Source organism: Pezoporus occidentalis, unplaced genomic scaffold (assembly GCF_034315485.1).
Source record: "Pezoporus occidentalis ecotype Australia unplaced genomic scaffold, CSIRO_AGI_Poc_V1 ctg25, whole genome shotgun sequence".
Lineage (NCBI taxonomy): Eukaryota > Metazoa > Chordata > Aves > Psittaciformes > Psittacidae > Pezoporus > Pezoporus occidentalis.
Genome location: NW_026914394.1, coordinates 5,702,291 through 5,721,128, shown reverse-complemented (window position 1 = coordinate 5,721,128; position 18,838 = coordinate 5,702,291). Strand labels below are relative to the sequence as shown.

The following is an 18,838-nucleotide window of genomic DNA, read 5'->3' as shown; positions in this document are numbered from 1 at the left end:
TTCAGTAAACAGCTGGGGTACGTGGGAGACTTCCCCGCGTCCTGAACAACTCCATGGCATTAGATTAGCTTCTGCTTTATTGCAAAATGGGAGAGCTGGGGATGATAGCTAGGTCAGTTTAAGTGAAGGCTTTCTAGGTTTAGGTATTATTTTCTCCTTGGTGTATGAAGAATTATTCCTAAAGATCACCTACAACATGGTGGGGAAGAGTAGTTCTTTGTGCAGGATCTCACTCTTTAATTTACAGCATATCATAAATGTTCTCATTCCTTGTAATAACATACACCAGCATCCATATCCTCTTAAAATATGATCCAACCAGATGGGTTTCCATATTTACAAGTCTAGCAATGAAATATTGCTTATATCACATCCATTTTGGTAAAAAGCTCTCTGGAACAGCCTTCCAAAAAGACCACCCTGTGCTGCAGACACAGGATATCATACTGTGCACACTGACTTTGGCTTGATGAGTTTATGAATGGAACTGTAGAACACGACCGTTCATCCTGCAGTATGCAGAGAAGGGACACAATGACCAAGGAGGTTCCCCTGAGTGCTGTGTGGCTACCTGGCTGCTGAGTTCATACAGGATCACATCTAAAACAGGAACCGATACTGTTGTGCTTGGTGTGCATCTGTGGAAAAGGACACACTAAAACAGCTTTGAAATAGAAGGGCCACTTCAGGCACCTTGGGAAGGTGACAAATGACACAGCAGCAGACAACACAGTCTCTTATACCGCTGTCATAATATGACCATCCCCCTGGCCTATGTTTAAAACCTTTGTAGGCTCACTGATATCACACCAAGGCAGATCCTGAACTCAGGAACTTCTCTTTTCTGTCTTGATTCCCTCTTCTCATTAGGCCGCAAGCCCTTAGCTAAACAAATTCCAGGGGGCAAAATTTGGGGCATCAAATGTGAAAGAAAGAAGCAATATAAGAGAAGTCAGTTTTGAAGAAAACCAAAGGTTGTGCTTGGCTGACCAAAACCCCTGGGCTCACAGTACAGGGCATCTTGGTGAGACGGCAGAGCTATTTCCTACTGTCTTCCAAAGCAAGGTGTCATGATCAGTCCTGTGACTCATGCTGCTTTTGTTCCCACACAAAAAAGCACTTTAATGCTTGGCTTTAGCCTTGTTTTTGGACATGAGGCTGGTGAAAAACTGAAGCAGTGATTACAAACTGTTCCCTGTTCTTGGAGCAATAACGACTGCAAAAGAAAACACAACCCCGAGTGCCAAGCAAAATGGCTAAGGTTAATACTATTTGTCATTACAAGTGCAGAAAGAATACTAGCTGCCAGAAGCTCTGTACAAGGATGTGAAATCCATATTTCTTGTCCTTTTTGCTGTTTTGACAACTAGAAATAATATTTCTCAATTGCTAAATCAACCTAAAAAATTACAGCAATTCAGCCTTAAAAAGATTCACGGCCTGCAATGACCAGCACAGAGGCAGGGATCTGTGTGCAGCTCCACACACCAACTTTGACCATTCCTGTGGATCCTGAGCCAGGTCCTGACCTCATCCAGATCTATATAAATCCACAGCCGTTTCGGTGGGGCTGTGAGGATGTGAAGTCAGGATTTGGCTGGTTACATTGGCTGAGCTGCGGGCACTTGCCAAACAACTTTGTAATGGATCGTGTAAACACCAGGATTGCTCACAACAATTATGTAACCTGCACTTAATGCTGCTTCATAGAAACACTTACAAAAGGCGATGGTCTCCATGGCTCTCCCACTCCACACGTGTGCCATCACAGAGCTCCATCCCTCCTAAAGGCAGAGGGTGTTGTTCCTGAAATTACAAAGGAAAACTGAGTCCTTGCACAAAGGGCAGTGAAAAAGTTCAGCCAACCAACAAGTCCAGAGTGAAGCAGCTCTCCTGATCACACACTCTCAGTTCTCGTCCTTTACCACCTCTTCATCTTACGTCTACTTGGCCCTCCTGGTCAGCATGGAGTAGCAGCTTTTGAGAAGAGTGCTTGGCTTCAGACTCTCTAGAGTTACCTCTACTCAGCCCATGTCAGCAAGGGAGAAAACTTTACATGTAAAGCAGAGACAAACGGACTCCTTAGGCCACCCAGCACACAGGCTGGCAGGAAGTGAATGCAATGAGAATGAGGATACTCCTTGAGTGTTCTCAGCTCTCAACAACCACCTTTGTTCATCCACTCTATCGGCAAACTTCTAGCTATCTAATCATTACATACCTGCTAATTATGTTTCTTCCCTCCCTTCTACACGTCCTTATCACTATACCAGATCCTACTCCAGTCTTCTTCACCCCCAGTTTATATCCCAAAAAGTAGTGAGTGGTGACAAATAACTATAAGAAAGGCCCAAATTCAGGAAAACAAGTATTTTACTCTGAAAGCAAAGTGCCCGCAATGCTCAAAGTTTAGTCTGATCCCTCATCCGTTTGCATACTTCAAGAAACACAACCATGGTGTAATAAACTAAGAGATTTATTTCTAATATGAAACCCATATTTAGTACTGGTTTGGCAGTGGTAGGAAGGAAACCACAGGCAGCTGGCATGGATTAAGTGCTAGCTGCTTGATCAACCTGGAGTTGTCAGAACTCTCAACTTCCTTATTGCATCTCAGGCTATCCAGAGCTAAATACTAGAGAAGGATGCCTTTGGCTGTGCAGGGCTTTGCTCTTCACATCTTAGCTGTGCAGATACCAGCAAGGGATATATGTCTGCACACATAAAATTGCTATGAAAAATGAGAACTGCCTGCAGCTTCTCCAACACTGTCACTGTCAGCTCCTTGGTAACAACTTCAGATACATCAGAGGACATTTGTTAATCCTTTTAAACTCAAATATTACAAACACAGTAGCTCACTGCTACCTAAAATAGCTTCACTATTGGAAACTTCCACCGTTTCAATGTAGAGTTCTGAGTCTTTTTCCTCTGAGACTGTTTACTAACATTAAACCATCCTCTGAGGGAAACACAAAGAACTCAGGTTCATGATGCTGCCACTGAATGAATGTGGTGCTTAGCACGGTGCAAACCTTGAATTAGATAGTCCAGATTCCCAAATTCACTTCCAATAACTCACTGAAACCTTTGAGCTTTAAAACCTTTATTTGCTAGTAAAACACTGGCACCCATGTTTCCACAAAGCTAACATGCGAGGCGCTTGAACACAGGCCAGCTAAATTCATTTTGGAATTTGAAATAATATCCATGAGGATTTTTTCCCATTTGCTCAGTTCTCACTGACATGCCATCTGACTGCAAGTACACATGAGGACTCTTTAAAACGCCTTGCAATTACTCATTTATGAAGTGTGGGACAGAACAGGGAAAACTGAGATGATTGCCTTAAAAATGTCAGTGCAGGTGTGTTGACAATCTTCATTCTCGACCACGTATTCCAGGCACAGGCTTTTGCTAACCCCCACTCCATGAAGAATTGCTTCCTCAGCCTTGGAAACTCCAAGCACTCAAGAGTCAGGACACTTTATACTTCCACAAGTCCCAAGGAAATCATTCAGTTTACAGACCAACCAAACCCAGTAATCACCATACTCTTAATTCTTGCCTTTTATTTTATATGGCTCAGAGGGCTTCTATTTTTAAGCATTTTCCTGCAGCTTTGAGAACAACAAACTTTTAATTCCAAAAGCACCACAGAAGTACTAGATTCCAGGACAAAAAAAACCTCCAGAAGCAGTAAGGAGACCCAACCCTTACTGAGGTGCATCCATCACATTTCATAGCATCATCAGGACTTTGTGTGCCTTTCTCCATTGAAGTGAGGAAGCAGATTTATATGGACAAAGTCACCTCTGACAGCAGGTAGCCACAGGGTAAACACGATTAAACACAATCCATCTGAAGAGATACAGGAGGTTCCTAACAGGGCACACTTGTCATGGGAGAAACATTTCAGAGAACAGGCTTATATTTAGCAAGTAATCTTTGATTTCACAGCTCTAAATACAATTATATGCCAGACTTTTGTCAGCCAAACTCCTATTAAACCCCAGATACTAATAGCATCATATGCCAAATAGCCCTTCACACACCCTTGGGAAGCAAGTGCCACTAAACAGTTTGCCTTTCCTGGCAACATTACAAGTGATTCCCATTAGAACGGAGCTGCTTTGGGTTCATCTACTGCAGCTCAAGTCCACTGAAGGCCACTGAGGAATTGTCCATTCAGTACTAGTTTTGCACAGGAGTCTACAGAAGGACCTGGAATAGGAGGAAACTCTTCACTATGAAGGTGTTGAGTCCCTGGCACAGGGTGCCCAGAGAAGCTGTGGCTGCCCCATCCCTGGCAGTGCTCAAGGCCAGGTTGGACACAGGGGCTTGGAGCAACCTGCCCTAGTGGAAGGTGTCCCTGCCTATGGCAGGAGCTGGAACTGGATGAGCTTTAAGGTCCCTTCCAACCCAAACCAGTCTGGGATTCTATGATTCTATGACCATGAATTGAACATACAACAACAGTTACAACCTAACCCAGCCCTGGATAGGCACAGGAGGAAATAATCAGCAAACCACATCAGTCAGGGATTCAGTGCCTTTAACAGTGTCAGCCCCAGCAGGTCCTTGCACGCTCAGCCTGACTTCTATGAGTGGAGAAGGCTTCATCCTCCACCAGCTGCCAAGACAGATGTAGGTAGCCAAAAGAGTCTGTGGGCATCCGTTGTTCAGGTGTGTTTCCAACAATAAAGTCACTGCACCAATTCTCTTGCAAATACTTCAGCCTCTGGCTCACTTCCCACATGCACACCCCTCAGATGTCACTAAATTAGAAGTGAAAAATACAACTTGGAGAGCACATTTAACATAAGTAAAGAGATTAAGGAGTTTATCTGTCAACGCCAGAGGCCAGATGTTTTTAAATTAAGAGAAAAAACAGGAGATTGAGAGAGATGTTAATTATAAGCTCTTTCCTTCCCTTTAAAATGCTTTAAAATATTTGTTAAAATACATAACTTTCCTGTAGGTTTTGGAGAGGGTTTAAAAAAATACCAGTCGAGATTTCAGACTAAACTTCAGCGTCTACGCAGGCCTGAGGAGGCTCAAGTCTGCTTCTCACTGCACATACTGCCAGTTTCCTTGCACATGCAGCACTCAGAGGGGAGCTACTTCACAGCAGTTGCTGTGTATGACTTCACCAGGACCAGAGCTCAGCATCAGAAAGATACTGAATTCCACTGCTTTTCATCCTTGACCCTCAATTTCCAGCCCTAATACCGTTCTCTAGGAGCACTGAAATCGTGGATCTACAGCAGGCTCCCATGATACCAATCTAACTCCTACCAGGATGAAAATAGAATTCAATGAGAAAGTTTGAAACAAAATCTAGAAAGGGGGTGGGACTTCCTTAAAAACAAACATATCCTAACAGTAGTTAAATTCAAAGTGAGGCTTAATACAGAATTACACCCATTATAAAGAAAGGGAGCCAACCCCTTCTCTTTTACCCATCTTTCACATGGAGGACATCTATTTTAATGTTCCTAGAGGCTGCACCACGAGCTCCTGGGATCTATATGATCAGTTTGTGCTGAGTTCTTGCTGCCAGTTTCTCCAAGAGAAAATCATAGACTCACAGAATGGTTTGGGTTGGAAAGGACCTTAAGATCACCTAGTTCCAACCCCCTGCCATGGGCAGGGACACCTCACACTAAACCATGTCACCCCAGGCTCTGTCCAACCTGGACTTGAACACTGCCAGGGATGGAGCATTCACAACTTCCCTGGGCAACCCATTCCAGTGCCTCACCACCCTTACAGTGAAGAACTTCTTCCTTATATCCAAGCTAAACTTCCCCTGTTTAAGTTTTAACCCATTACCCCTTGTCCTATCACTACAGTCCCTAATGAAGAGTCCATCCCCAGCATCCTTGCAGGCCCCCTTCAGATATTGGAAGGCTGTATTTATCATATCATTCTATGATTCTGTGATCTGGGCATTAAGCCCCAAATTTGGGATGTGTAAAGAGAAGGAAAAGCTGTCTCACAATACCATTCTGCAGAGATAAAAACAATTATACAGAAGACAAAGACGTGATCCCTGACCCACATTACTTATAAACCCATGTCTAGAAAAAACTATGGATTTTCTTATAGGATTTTCAAAAGTGTTCCAGATTTCTACTTACATGAGTCAAGCCTGGCACCCAGTCAAGAGGTAGCTGGATATTTTCAAACCCTGGAGCATTGAACGCTGTTGATGATGGGGTACCTGAAAACTGCATCTGTTGCAGGGTTCATTGGGGCAACACTGCAATGAGGTTTCATAAGCAGAGTGGTTCTACTGCCTGCAGCCCTCCTAAGGGTTCATTTCATCCAAATCGGGGATCTTTATTAACTATGATCTCACCACATCTCTCTCTACCAAAGGATGAAAAATGCTCACCTGAACTGGGGACATATTTCGTCATGAATTTAATACAAATCCTGTTGCCTCTATTAGCTGCTATAGAAACACACTCCATTTTAATGTTTTGGGGGCTCGAATTGGTGCTGCCCTGTCCTAGTTTTATTGAACTCCTAAAAGTGTTTCCTAAAAATACTCTATTATTGTATCTTTAAAAATAAAAATTTTTCAAAGCTATCCAAATTCTTGGAAAACTTAACTCTATTTTTGGGTCCTTTCCTCTTCCTTTTAGCCCTCCTTCCCGGTCTTTTCCACAAACCAGGAACCTTCACCCCTCTTCTTGGCCATGCACGAGACTCTGTGGCACCAGCAGCACATACAAATGCTTAAGGTTCTCGAACAAGTGATGGGAGCTGACTATAGAGAGCCCCAAATCAGGCAATTCAATAGCACCTACCTTGGAAGAAGGGTCTGTAAAAATCTACTTACAGCCGAGGACCTCTGCAGACAGATGTGCTCTGCAAGGGTGCTCACACAGTAACAACTACTCACCTTCTAGAGTATTTATGTGTCACCAGACATATGGACCATGCTGCAAACTGACACACATGAAGCCAGTGACTCCCACTAGCTGATGGGAACACTTCTCTATGAGCCTTGAGCAATTCATAGGTCTTTAGGAATTCAGGACTCATTCTCTCATAGGAAAGTTCCATTAGTAAAGACAACCATTCCTCTTCTTACTGCCAATGGTATCCCAGAGTCATTCTGAAACATCCCTCATTTGTCTCTTAGCAAAGTACCTTTAACTGGGCCAAACTCCATCTTCCTTTTTTCCATAAAGGCAGCTGACGTCTTGAGTTCATATGAGGCGCACTGTGCTTCCTCTGCCATACACCTAAGTTTTAACTTCTCTATTTTATATTTATGTAACAGCAAAAAAAATGTGTATGCCATATGTCTGTGCTGGTTTGGGGAACAGCAACCAAGCTCTGTTGAAACCAGTGGAGTTCAACTGGCATACATGACTGTGAATGAAGCTGCAGAGCACCCTGGGCATACGGACTCACAGTGAAGAGTCAGAACTGGGCAACTAAACTGCTTTATGAGGAGTTTGGATGGAGTACAAACCTCCCTTTGTGTGCTCTCAGGCCTGATAAATCTTTAGGGAGTGAGGCAGTCTTTCACACATGTACAGCTGAAAGAAAACTCAGTTTTTAAATCTACAGTTGTTACAAAACACGGTGATCCTTCTCGCAATCCCCAAGCATGTCCATATGCTACACCCATTTCAAACTGAAGTGAAAGAAGATCTTTGTGCAACTGCCACATCTCAGCCTCACTTACTCTGCTTCCAAACCGGGACAACTTAAAGCCATCTCAACACGGGACACTGCTATGGCATTGTCAGAATGGAGAGTCACTTTAGCTTTTACGTATCGGGTCTGTTATAGCTCAAAGGATCAGCTATAGCCTGAGAAGACCCCAGTGACTACTTCGGATATGGAATACATCCTGACTTCTATGCACACTCCAGACATGAAGGACAGCAGTGCAGGACCATGTCTATAATGCCCAATCGAAGGGAAAATCCCTGTTCTTCTCAGGAGCTGAAGACACAACGGGAAATGGGAGGATCTTTGAGAATGATGCCTCAAGTTCAAGTCAAATCAGTACATTGGCTCCTGCCTTTCCTAGCCAGATGGATTAAAACAAACCAAACGTAATAGAACAAAAAAAAGGGGAACAATGTCCCCCGGACAAAGAACATCCTGTGAACTGGAACCACAGCACATCTGGGGGCCTCATGTTGCTGCTGAGTAATGCATGACCTGGGGACACTGTCATTTTGTGCTTAACAAGTCTCCAGAGGGAAAAGCTGACATTTGAAAGAGACAAAAAAGCTTCTTCATGTGATGCCAATGCACCCTCTCCTGTTTTACTGGGAAGTGGGAGCATGTGAGCAACACAGACATGAGCTCATGTAGCTTCACTGATGTGAGCCACAGCCTCTCAGTTTTGATGCCAACGTCAAAAGCCACGTGCCAACAAACGTGGCAGCTCACAGGACCTTTTCTTTTCTATCTCTGTTCTGCCCAGATTTCCATCAATTCTGGATGGAAATAATCAGTCAAGGTAGAGGGACAATTGCAGAAGCTTCACAGTCATTGCTTGGGAAGGCATCTGCTTAGTTCATTTCTGAATCAATGATTTCCCTATAAGCCATTCTTTACAATCCACTCAGCAAACAGGTAACATACATGCAGATCTGGAACTGGAAAACTACAGTGTCAGGAAGATTTGCTTGAGGTTTCACAGACCAACTGTTTGCCATTGTGTTAGTGATATAGACTTACAACTGAGGTGTGGAGATTCCCAGTCTTACGAGCAGTTCACGGCCCTTGATGCTGGGCATGGAAAAGGGCATGAGGGAATATGACCAGCTGGTTAACCAGCTTCCTTGTGAGAGTGTAGTACATGCAGTGAGATGATGGCATAGCTTTGATTGAGAAGCTTCTGGGGTTTGACCCCCCAGTATTGCAAATAACAGACTAGCATAAGTTGTCTGAGGCTTAAAGCAGAACAAAATGCACTCACAATAGAAGCAGGCACCCTGAGACTGTGTGGGGATGATCCATTAATGCTGGAATCCCTTCACATCTCCCTTTAAATCATCTTGAGTATCTTTGGGCATGCTCTAGGTCACCAAAATGCTTCTTTCCACCTCTGCATGGTGGAAAACTTCCAACCATACGTTTAGACCTGGACTTTATCAGAGTTACAATCTGTGGCATCCACATACAGTGGATTACTATACTGAGCCCTTCATGAAGGCTGCCTTTGCAGGCTACAAGAGGAACTGAGCCTTCTGGAGCACAGCAAAGTCCTTAAGACCAGCTGAAGTTGTTTTCTGGCCCTGTCAGTTCCAAATGAAGTACTGGTAAGAAGAGGTTTCACTTTTTAGAAGGAAACATGTTCTCAACATGGTTCTTATAAATTAAACCACATCACTCTTTCATGACAAAGGAACTTCACGCATGATTGATGAAATATCCTAAACACTCTTACAGAGGGAAGTGTAATCATGGGAAGATCATAAGCAACATGCACCAGAACAAGGCCTGACAAACAGCATGGTGCAATGAAAATAGGCATTTAGAGCTTGATGGAACTTGAGGAATATTTGCTTACTGTATATTTATTTTAATTGGAAATAAAGAAACTCAGTGATGAGTCTTTAGGAGCTGGTACAGACATTTTTAAGTGTCACGAGACATGGCAGGCTAATTATTACTTGGTGTAAAGCATTACACCAAGTTTGGGTTCAACTTAAAGAGGGGAGATTTAGGTTGCATACAAGGAAGAAGCTCTTCCCTGTGAGGGTGCTGAGGAGCTGGCACAGGGTGCCCAGAGAAGCTGTGGCTGCCCCATCCCTGGCAGTATTCAAGGCCAGGTTGGACACAGGGGCTTGGAGCAAGCTGCTCTAGTGGAAGGTGTCCCTGCCCGTGGCAGGGGTTGGGACTGGATGAGCTTTAAGGTCCCTTCCAACTCAAACCATTCCATGATTCTATGATGCTATTAGAGCTCCATGGGTCTGAGTGTAGATACTGGCTGAGGAAACAAGCCATGCTTTGGTTACAAACCCCACTCTGAGGAGACACTCATGTTTCAGCAGTGCTATGCAGACTCCCTCCAGCTCACTGAGAAGCCGGCTGCCAGCCCCTGTGTCACAGTCGAAGCTGTGAGGTGGTTTGTTCCATGTGAGGGTGGGAGGCTGCCAATCTTAAAAAGATCATTTTTGTTATTTGCAAACACAAAAATTGCTTTAGGCTAGCTGGACAAGCCAAAGCCTTGATCAAAATCACGTCCCGTTCATGGGGACAAAACATATGTTCACTTCATCCCAAAAAGAAACAAGGGGGAATGGGGGAGAAAGGGGAGGGAATCTTTTTATCTTGGTTTAGCATGAAATACCATGCATGGCTGCCAGTTGTTTATCAGCTTTTCCAGATCAACAATATGTTCTTTCTTAAGGCCTTTCATTAAAGAGCTTGCTGTCAATCTAACTTCCATTAAATAACCAAAACCAAATGGGGAACAGTTTTAGGGTCTGGGCCTGTCACATGACACTGCTGTTTAAAGAGCTTTTTTGGTCATCACCCTACAGCAAGAGTGTTCTGAGAACCTAATTCATAAATATTCACTGCTTTCTGCTTTGGGATACTTCCCACATTCATCCCTTTTTTTGGCTTGGCCTGTGACAGAGGAAGGAGCAGGCTTGCTGCTTGGGTCACCTTCACTCCTCCATTGGCTAGTTCTGCTGTCAGTCCTCTCTTTGTATGGTTGGTCCCTTCTTTGCGCTGTATGCCCTAAGTGAAATAAAAACTCAAAGAAGCATAGCAGGAGGGAACTTCGAGTCAGGTAAAGAAAACCTGATACCAGCAGAAGAAGGATCAGGGAGAGAGATCAGGGATGCCTCTTCCGGCACTGGAGTTGAGGGAAACAGCTAAGCAAAGAAAAACAAGGTGTCCTTATCTTCTACAAAACACATCCATCCTTCAGCTTCAAAAGATCTTCTGTGAACAAATACCATAAAGGAGAAGATACTTGTTTGCCTAGGAAGAAGGGTGAATCAAAACAGGGTTTTAACAACTCTCTTCTCTGTTTCAGTGAGGGGAAAACCTGCAAATACAAACACACAGGATGTATCCCAGTTGGGGGTAGGAGAGAGAAGCACACTGGATATCAGCTTGTGTAACTATAATTACAGGGACTCTGTCAATCATTAAGGCAAAGTAACTGGCATTCCTTCCTGCCGAGATGAATTCTCACACGCACTGTGGCAGGCCTTTCCAGATGGATGAGCCCTAAATTGCCACAGGCAAAGGAAACCATCCATGCAGTTAAACTAATGCTAAGATGGAGCAGGATAAGGCTGAGAAGGATTGGCATTTGGAATGACAACAGCAGCGAGAACAAAAAGGAGAAAGTCATCCGTCATCTCTGTTCCTCTCCTAACAGCATCTTCCAGGTGGTCCCAAGCTTTAGGCATTTTATAATTTAAGGGTCACTGGTATGTATTCTTTTATACTACCCATCCTTCTGGCTGTGGCCTCACCTGATAACAGCTACAGATAACAAGGGCAAAGAACCTTTAGATACTGACAACACCTGCTTTGCACAGGATGGAGTTAGAGCTCCAAGTGGGGTTGCCTTTGGGCATTGTCAGGAGGTTTTCTTCCTATGCCCACTCCCACTGTCTTGAGCTATGCTGGATGGGAACATCAGAGGCCACTGCACTGTGCCAGGCACATCTCTTCACCAAACCTGCCCCAGTGCATCCTGACTGGCCAGCATTCTAGCAACATTTCACATATTTAAACCATTATATACCTTCTATATGAGGTTTGAATTTCTCCATCGTTCCCTCAGGTCCATACCTTTTAGATGGCACAATATCTGCAATACCTCCAACTAGAAGCTGCCAATGCCCAACTAATCTTGAGAGAAATAACCCCACTGAATTTATAGCAAGTGAGGAAGTTAGTCCATGTTTTGAGTTCCTTCTATCTTTAATACCAGAGCTATGGCTTTTTTGCCCTTACAGCTGTCTGTCAGCAGCACTGAGGGCCACCCCATGAATACTAATGCTTCTTGAGAGAACTTTAAACATATTACTTAAAAATAAGGAAATATTTAGAGTCAGTGCAATTCAAATGCATTCACATAAAGTAAGGATAATGGAGTCAGGTTTTAAAAAGGAAGATTTACCATATGCCTTAGAAAAGTGGATGGAAGGCAAAAGACCTGCAGTTCTTACTGTGCACTACTCACTTCCTGCAACGCATCCCTGTGTTTCCATGCCCAAGGATTTGCTAGCAGAGAGAATAGTTTTCCTTTGGCCTTCTCCAACCCTGAACTTGGCTCTCAGTCTACTGGTGAATATGTGAGCATCACAACTTCTGCTTAGGCCAGAGGCTGTAGCCAAGTGAAACCACAGGACAGTTCAGTCCACCTAAAGTCATCACATTCAACTACTTCTCTAGCAAGTGGTCAGACACAAATTAGCAGACACCAGCATGGAGGGGAAGTGTGAGCAATGTCCATGAGGTTCGGGGTGAATGGGCACTTCATAACTCTCATTTCTAATCTAATGTACAATCGATATACTGGAGTTAGTAACTAAGATGTTTTCAGCCATAGCAATAATCATAGAATCATAGAATAGTTAGGGTTGGAAATAACCTTAAGATCATCAAGTTCCAACCCCCCTGCCATGGACAGGGACACCTCACACTAAGCCATGTCACCCAAGGCTCTGTCCAACCTGGCCTTGAACACTGCCAGGGGTGGAGCATTCACAACCTCCCTGGGCAACCCATTCCAGTGCCTCACCACCCTCACAGTAAAGAATTTCTTCCTCAATCTAAACTTCCCCTGTTTAAGTTTTAACCCATTACCCCTTGTCCCTGTCACTACAGTCCCTAATGAATAGCCCTTCTCCCAGCATCCTTACAGGCCCCCTTCAGATACTCCAAGTCCTTTACCATGAAGTGCAGACATAATCTTTAGTTTTCATCAAGGAACCTAAGAGAAGGATAGAATAAACTGATGTTTTGATGCTCTCCCTCTCTCGCTGTACAAGGCTTTAAAAGTATGTGAAAAGGATTAGCAATAAAACTGTGGAGCAAGGTCAGCAAAAGATGCCTGGGTTAGCAACGTTTCTTACCCTAGAAACAGTCTGAAATGCACAACAGACATTATCTCATCCATTCATGAATGAGAAACACTGTGAGGACAGTCCTTTAGAGGCCCTTTTAAGCCTCATTACTGTGGTTCCTGTACCTTTGCTGTCCTCACCACATTAAGGTATTCAGGTCTCAGCCTGCAGAGAGTGATGGTGTTAAGCACAATTGAAGACTACTTGTGCCCTTTCTCCCTTCCAAGTTGATTGATGCTATTTTCTGACTTACTCCAGACAATTACTATTCTGATAGACAAGTGATTAAGCCCCACAAAAATGCTATATCATAGCTAACATTCTGGCCTTCAGTCCCGCAACAGTGCCCCTCCACGCTGAGGTTCTGGACAGATCATCAGCCTTATCTTTGAGCTTCCTGCCTTATGTCACAACCCTACTGTTATTTAAACACAGTTTTGTATTTAATTTAATTTCCTTGGTTTTGTTTAGCTTTGATAAAGGAAAGGAAATCTTTTCTAATCGGTTCAAAACAAGCCCATTGACTCAAGACCAAGTTCAATGAGCTATCAGGGCCAACAGGATACTAATGGCTAATGCAAAAGTCTGAGAAAGAGTCATGGGAACAAAAGGCATTGGAGGGAGAACAGCTTGTCCTTTAAATGTGTAAAGAGGAAGCGGGATGCAGAGAAAAGCTCTGAGCTGAAAAGCCATTGCAAGAGGGACTGTGACAGAGAATAAAGGGACAGGGTGAGCTCAGAGCAAGAGAGCAAGGTAATGGACTGACCCTTATGTGCGTATATGTATGCGCATGTACATATATGTGCATGTACATCTAGGGGGGTTGGAATTGGATGATCTTAAGGTCCTTTCCAACCCTAACTATTCTATGATTATATACATACATACATACAAATGATAATAACCTTTTCTGCCAAGCAAGGATACTAGGAAGGAAGAGTGATCTATAAACACAAAACATCAAGGAACTGAAACCGAAGTATTTCTGGAGTTGGGAAATGTCTACGTAGCAGCTCCCAGAAGATGTCATCACACATGTTTTCAGAACATCAACTCATCACTTAACATTGACTTACCTACGTGTCAGTGTGGAATAAAAAGTTTTAAGACATTGAAAACGTAAAGGGGTTGGCTCTATTGAACTAGGTCAACATCTAGAGTCGGAGCCTGGCAGAGAATCATGAAAACCTTTGGTCCTGAGAACCGGCTGTGTGACAGAGCCCCATCCACAAGTCTTTCCACAAGCTTCAAAGGACTTTGGCCCCTATCCCAGAACAGCTATGCAGGCTAGCTAAGGACAGGAGTACTCCTACAAGTGAACAGCATAAAGAGTAAATCCAAGTCATAAAAATATTGTGCTAGCAGTTGAGAAGGGCAGAATACAAAAGTAAGCAAAGAAACAGATTAAGGCCAAACAGATCAGAATTATCCAAGTCTCATGTATGTGCAGGGACATTTTATCTAAGAATTCACATGAAAACCAAAACTGCAGCCATCAGAACCCTTCCAGTAATCCCTGTTCAGACCTCCAGCCAAACTGCTTTCTCCCACAGCTGTGAGTCCAACAGCTCTAACTCTTTAAAATCCTCCCAAGTATCCAAGTATATTGGCCCCGGTTTGCAAATCTCCACTGATGCATAATAATTGGGTCAGATCTTCCCTCCAACTTACTCCATGCAAAATCCTCAGTGCACTTTTACTGCATCGTATCTGCTAGTACAGAAACACTGCTATGACATCCAGCTTTTAATGCAGTGCTAGCTCCTTATTTACTAGCTCTACAGACCCAAAAAAACCCTGGCTCTTTTCATCATTTGCTAAGAAGTGTCAAGGGCATTTTTCCTCCATTGCTACTAATTCACATGAAGGGCCCTTGGTCATGCTCATAATAGCTGTGTCTTTGATCAGCACCCAGGTCAAATACCATGAGAACAGCCTTCCAAGAAATGCTTGGCTGTTCTGTCTTTCATCATGCTAAAGGTAGGCTCTGCCAACAAAATGGCTAGGGATTTCATTACCTTTACTATATGAGGTTCTTTATAGACTTCAAGCTCATCTTTATTAACTCTTCTCCACACATTTTCCCTTACATTCTCCAAAAAAATATCTATTTCAGGGCTTTGTTCAAGTTATTTAGTGATCATTTTTCCAGCTAAGGAGAGGTCCAACAGCTTGGATCTCTGCAGCTTGGTTTCTCTCACTAATTTAGACTTAAGAGTTACCTGCAAGAGAAAGTAACGTCATTCTTGCTTTTAACAAGCCTTAGTTTCCTCTGAGGTGTTCAAAGCATTTAACATCAACAGAATCCAGTGTATTTATTAACTCCCACAAAAGCTTTCCCCAGATGATCTTAAGCTAACAACTGGGGTTTATTTCCTTCAAATTTAAGCACTGTTTGGAGTTTGTTTCTTTATTTGCAACACCTTCTGCTCTCCAACTCTCTTTTGAGCCATATTTCTTCTCTCTCATCATAGTTAACTCGCCGGCATGGCCAGAAAGGAAATGTAAACCACTTAAATTCACACCATTCTGAGAATTTCACAGTCAGTGTATTAATCTCTACATAGTCGCATTAAAAGCATCAGGAACGGTACTTAAGCATCTCTCTAGCTCAATCCTTCACTGAGGTCAAGCTGAGCAGAATGTGTAACCTTTGCCATTTCAACCAGTTACATTTACACCTTTCTAATACATTTTTTCAAGCTATCCAGATGCTTTTTCTGCTGCAAGTTAATTTGTGACAAATACAGAAGCTTTCTTAAACCTCCCTAGAAGCTACAGAGCAAACAGACAGACCTACACACACAGATACGTATCTCCTGGTCACAGGTCATACATTAGGCAGAAGTTCTTCCCTGTGAGGGTGCTGAGGCACTGGCACAGGGTGCCCAGAGAAGCTGTGGCTGCCCCATCCCTGGCAGTGTTCAAGGCCAGGTTGGACACAGGTTCTTGGAGCAAGCTGCTCTAGTGGAAGGTGTCCCTGCCTGTGGCAGGGGATTGGAAGTGGGTGAGCTTTAAGGTCCCTTCAAACCCAAACCATCCTGTGATTCACTGATTCCTGCCCTCCCTTGAGCACCCAATGAATCAAATCTCTCCCCTCTGTGAAAAATATTCCTTTCTTTATAAAGGAGATTGGACATAGGCTGTACAGAGAAGAGAAAATGCTGCAACATTTCTTCCATTCTGGTTTCTCCCTTCTTCAGAACTGGGCATATTCACTTGGAATTCATTCCAGCTTCCAAACCCCATCAGTTTATAAAGTGTTTGACTTCGTGTAGGCCCTCCTGTTTTCAATAATGCTGCAGGAACACTATCAGCCCCTGGTGCTTTATTGCTCCTGAGCATTGTAATTGTCTCTCAAAGCTCCTCAAAATGTGGTATTTCTCCAAAACAGCTGAGCTGTCTGGATTACAGCCAGGATCTCTTTTTTCTCCACATCAGCTATTAAAGAGATCACAGTATTTTTCTCTGTCTTTTTATAGTTACATTATAATTTTCACTTTTGTCCTTAATCATGCTCACTCATTCCTCCACACATGTAAATGGATTCACATTATTAATACTTTTCTTCTGTCATCTCTACCATGTTTTACTATCTGGTGCATCACTTAATTCGTCCTTCAGCTTTATTGTAACTCTCAGTTTAGAGCTCAGAGAGCTCAGCCCAGCCATTTCCTTGCTACAGGCTACGGAAGAAGCACCATCTACATCCTCCCAAGCTCCTCACTGTGATCAAAACAGCCTCTGTGTTATCCTTCTATTCTGAAAAAAAGGAGCTGTTCACTGACAGCTCCAAAAAGAGAACTTCTGAACACTGTCACTCACTACAAAGACTTCTCCTACTTCATGCTCTTTAGTATTCACAACTGAGTATGTTTCTGGAGAAAACTCTGCACTATGGGTTTGTGCAATGCTAGGATACTATGATTCTATGGTACTATGGGGGTCCAGTCCTTTGACTTAATGTTCCTTTCCTCTACTAGACAAATAAATTGGAGATACTCATTTTTCAGACAATCAAGGCTATGTATGAAACTTACTCATTTCATATCATTTGGAGACTTTCTGGACACATCAACTCAGAAGTTCCACACTTCCGAATTCCAGTCCTCTCTCCATAGAACTGACTGTTTGGGGGGTGGTTTGTTTGAGGGGGGGTTTCAGTATTTAACTAAGCTTTATTTGTCCTTTATCCTTCAGAATATATGACTTATGAAACACTCCTGCCCCATCTCTCCTACCACACTTGTTCTTGCACTCATAGGAGCATCAGGAAAGTACCTGGATATGAGATCTCTAATGTATCTTGAAGGATTTTGATGCTAAGTGTTTATGAAAGCCAACATAGATACAGTCTGAAATGCAACACGTTTGATCCAACATTCACAACACTTTGGAATACAAAACAGTCTGAAGCAAGTAAGTGACAAGCTTGATACGATGGTATTTGCACATCATTCTCCTTAGATGTCAGAAATACACTAAGATTCCTTTGTTCTGCCCAAGTGAAAAAGGCACAGCTCTGTGTCAGTATCCCAGAAGGAAAGGAGGGGTGATGTTTCAGACCACTTTACACATGAATCCGGGTTTAGAAACAACATTACAATGAACAACTGGTGCTTGCCTATACCATTGTGCTCAGCTGAATGGAAGCAGACCAGTTCATTTCAGTATCATAATAGATCCTTTAATGCTCATTGCTGAAGTAGTTGTTTCTGTTTCAAAGCATAAATTCCTACAGAATCAGAGAAAAAAGTTCTATCTTGGCATTGAGAAGTTCAAAACATCAGTTTTCAACCTGTTGAGTTTCTTAGTATGATGATGTTTTGACCAATGAAAACCATATAAAATCCTACAGTTGAATTCCTTTTCTTTATAGGGTTATTGGGCTTTTTGCTGTTCTCGTGCTTCAAATGAGACAGCTTCTGTGAACTTTGTCTGGAAAGAGACCCCGTGTGCTTACACATTTAGGGAGTCCAGATACTGATACTGTAATAGAAGGTATTAATATCTTTGCTCCCTAGGCCTGTAACTAGAAGATCTGAAGGTCCTTTCCAACCCTAACCATTCTATGCTTCTGTGATTAGATCAACAGCTATGTACAGGTGCGATTACTTAAGTAGGGAAAAGGCAGTATCTAAGATGTTCAAAATGCTTTTAGCACTAAATGCATCTACACAGAGAGACACTCACAAACTGGTTTGAATCCCTTCTGTTTAGAGCTGGTGGCACCTCCCAGTTCACGAGGTTTAAGGCAGTACTCACTGCAAGAGGGAAAGGCATTCAGAATCTCCAGGCTCCTTTAAACCTGAAGTTCTCTGAGATTTGTTGAGTTGTTGTGGAAAAGCCCAAGGCGAAGGATTTTCAGTTATGCATTCTACCTAAAAGAGATTTGGCAAAGCCCCTTGAATACTTCCTTTCATTTCCTCAAGATACCAGTACAGTATTATCCCACCCCCTCATATAAGAACACCAGGAATGGCAGCGGGTGCAATCCCTCTCCCTCTCCCCAAAAGGCAGCATGGGATACCACCAAGGCCAAGGGTTACTTCGCAAGTGATCTCATCGGCATGAACTCTGCTGACACTTTCCCTGCCAAAAGCAATTCTCTGCAAAGGGACTTCCTGGATAGATAAGGGTAAAGAAGCCTACTGCGTATGTTGTTATTCCAAAGCCTAACGGGTGAAACACATGGATGTTGAGCAACTCCTGGAGACCAGCTCCGTGCATGAGCGCATTGCTTCAGAATCAGCACC

General features: G+C 43.2%; 1 long non-coding RNA gene across 1 annotated transcript in view; it reads right to left on the bottom strand.

The window, feature by feature from the left end:
• Positions 1-1,694: 1,694 nt before the first annotated feature.
• LOC134165910 (uncharacterized) overlaps positions 1,695-18,838 on the bottom strand; it is a 63,330-nt gene continuing 46,186 nt past the window's right edge. Inside the window, exon 3 of the long non-coding RNA XR_009965686.1 lies at positions 1,695-1,806. This is a non-coding gene — a long non-coding RNA (uncharacterized LOC134165910). The remainder of the gene's footprint in view (positions 1,807-18,838) is intronic.